Consider the following 3,201-nt stretch of genomic DNA (forward strand, 5'->3'; position numbering starts at 1 on the left):
TGTGGAGCCTGGATGTCACTGTGAGAGGTGGTGGCTGGTCTTGGGGAGAAGGGCTGTGGCAGATGCACGCTGCAAGCATCTGCACTGGGGTCCAGAGGCTAGTTCTTGCTGCGGAAAGGGGAGTCACAGCCACTAAGTCTGTGGCAGGGCTCTGCCCTCCCTCCTGCTGTCCTCACAGACTCAGGTGCCTCTCTATGAGGGCAGTGTGGAGAGTCCTCACCTCTGTATCTCCCCTGCTTGCAGGGGGGGAGTTGAGAGCCCCTGTGGGCCCTGGAAGAAAGGGTACAGAGAGGAGCTGGGTGGGAGGGGTATAGCCAGCAATAGCAAACACCCTGCCATCCATTTAGACCACTTCACACGGCTGTGAGCACATGCACAGTGAGGCCCGTGCTGCAGGAGCTCAGCTGTAACACTGTGCCAGGGATTGGGAGCCTCCTTGTATGACAGTACCCTGCTTTCCAGCTTGTTCACAGTCAAAAACACTGGACATGTCTGCAGTGGTGACAACAACAGCCTCCAGGCCCTACCAGCTGCTTCCGGACACATCAGATGCTCATACACCTTCCCTTTTCCCCAAGATGCTTCCAGCTTCCTGCTCCCTTCCTGTACCCTGCCAGACCTACAGTTGTACCCTTTCTCTATGCAGAGCCTTGGTGACAAGTTGCCAGGACTAATTTCTGCTTGGCTTCAAAAGACATCATAATTTCTGTGTGTTTCTCTGTATGACTGGGAGCTCTATTCCTCTCTGTTTCCTCCTTACTCCAACTGACACTTCAAGACCAATATCCTCCTGCTTCCTCCATCGCAAATCTCGCACTTCACAGGTTCCCTTTCAAATTTTCAGGGCCCACAAATCTATGTCCCAAAGGATGATTTTCTGTGCTAACTAGCGTGGCTGCAGTGATGGCTGATATCCCAGCAATGGAAAAACTCTGTTTCTCCTTGTATATTTGTGTGTGTGTGAACTTGTGTTTGCACAGGCATGTACACTTGGAAAGGTTTGTGCGCATGCTCATAAAAGCAGGGAATGCAGATAGGTACCTGGGGGTACAGCAGTAGAAGAACTTGTTTGCAAGTGGGTGTATGCAAACAAATGTATGTATCTATGGAGCTGGTCCAGTCTTAGAAATGTGGGTGTAAGCCAAGAGATTGGAAAGGGGATATTTACAGATTTCCACATTTACTGGTACAGCAGCTGAGCTGTATTGTGCTTAGGAGATGAGGATGATAACCTGAACAGTCCAGAGTCCTGGTGACTTACATATGTACAATAGGGTAGTTCTGGGGAGGGTGAGACCTGTGCAGGCTTGTGTCTGCCTGCTGTAGGGAGTATTGATACACAACTGTGCTGAGCCCATTGAATGGGAGACGTGTATATTGTATGCAGAGTGAGAGGACAGATGCATTGCTTGACTGTATGCATCAAAGTGACTGTGCCTGCCAGCAGGGTCAGTGACAGCTCTGGGCATATGCCTCGTGCAGTAGCCAGCATGCACAATCCCGAGGGACAGTCAGTGGCTGCTTCTGCCTGCTTGTTCCCATATCCTGCACTGAGCAGCTGCATCCTTTGCCCACAGCAGCAGATGGTAGGACACGGTCTTAATTTATTTTAAATGATAAACTCGTTTCTAGAAGCTGGGGATTTGCTCTGCGAACTACTGCCATTTTGACTTGGGCGGGTCCCTGTGTTTGTACCACAGCAGAGCTGTGTTCGTCTTCCCAAGAAATGCAGGGGCACCAATGCTAGGGGAAGGTTGGCTGCAGGACACCTTTGTGTCATTGCAGAGGCAATCCTGGAGCCACTGCTGCTTCTGAGAAAGCTGGGTCTCTGCCAAATTATCTGCAGCTCTTTTCTGCCAGGTCTTACCATGATACAGTGGACAGGTGAGACAGGGCAGGTCTTGAAAACATTCATTTTTTTTTCATTTTTTGCAGCTCTTGCTGCAAGCCTGGCTTTACTTGTACAACAAACCCCAAATAATCCCAGTGCGTTTTACTACTTTCTTGTGCAGACAGGGTCAGGGATTAAATCTCCAATCTAAACAATCTTGATTTGAGAGATAATCCTTTTGCTCGCATGTCCAATCCGGTACCAGGTAGTCTTTAAATTTCTCCACATGTCAGGGCAGAGCCTGTCCCCTCTGGGCACCTGGGCCCTGTAGCCCTGTGTGGGTTAGAAGCTGGCTCACGCTAACTTCTCAAATGGCTCCTTAGCTACAAGGTCTGCTTGTGACCCATGCACCTCTGTTGCTGGTTTTGGACATCCTGAATCCTTTTTCCTGCAGGAAATGGCTAATACGCAAGATGTCCCACACCCTGATCAGGGCTTTACACCAGGCAGGACTATTCAAGCCTGAGAGACATTTTGGCACAGCTGCGAGGGGATGGGGAAGGGTCAAAGGGTGACGTAAGGAGCTGTGCGTGGGCCTAGTGGGACCTTTGCTGCCTTGGTGGACCTCAGAACTGGAAATATGAAGATTTGTAACCAGAGACGTTGCTCTTTGTAACCTCAGCCTCAAACATCTCTTTGGCCTACTGATGGTTCCCACCATCCCTCTTCCCACTTCACTTCCACAAGCTCATGGCAGTAACCAGTTAACACACAGAGAATTTGCAAGCTTTGAAGTTGTGCTTCTGACCCAAGCGCATCGCAGTTTAAGGTGGGAAATCTTGAGAGATTAGGGAGGATCGTGTGTAAGCAATACAAATGAGCTCTGCTGAGGCCTCCCTCAGCACTGCCAACTGGACAACATTGTTCTGGCCACAGCTGCTTGCACTGCTTTGCTCACTGAACTTGGGGGACACCCAGCAGGCCACAAACACAGCGGGGAGATGGGAGATTAGTCTGGATTTGATCAGATGCTGCCAAGGCTGAGGTCTGTAATGCTGAAACAATTTGCCAGGAAATAGCGTGAGGTGAGTTAATCTGGAGAAGCGCTAAGCGTTGTGCGCTTTACGCCGCCTCTCTAGATTCAGCTTCCTAAGCCGTGTTGCAGTTTCAGAAACCCCTTTCTCCCAGTGGTGCCACAACTGCACCAGCCCAGGTAAACCAGGAGCCCAAGAGCTTATGTAACAGCACCAGGGATAGCCTCTGGAGCCCGTTCTGGCTCGGTAGAGCTGGTTAAGGAGCTGGCGGGGAGGGGATGGTTTGACCCTCACCAAACTGACTTCACTTCTGGGAGGCTGGGTCCTGATAAGAGA

This window comes from Phaenicophaeus curvirostris, chromosome 17 (genome assembly GCF_032191515.1).
Source record: "Phaenicophaeus curvirostris isolate KB17595 chromosome 17, BPBGC_Pcur_1.0, whole genome shotgun sequence".
Taxonomy (NCBI): domain Eukaryota; kingdom Metazoa; phylum Chordata; class Aves; order Cuculiformes; family Cuculidae; genus Phaenicophaeus; species Phaenicophaeus curvirostris.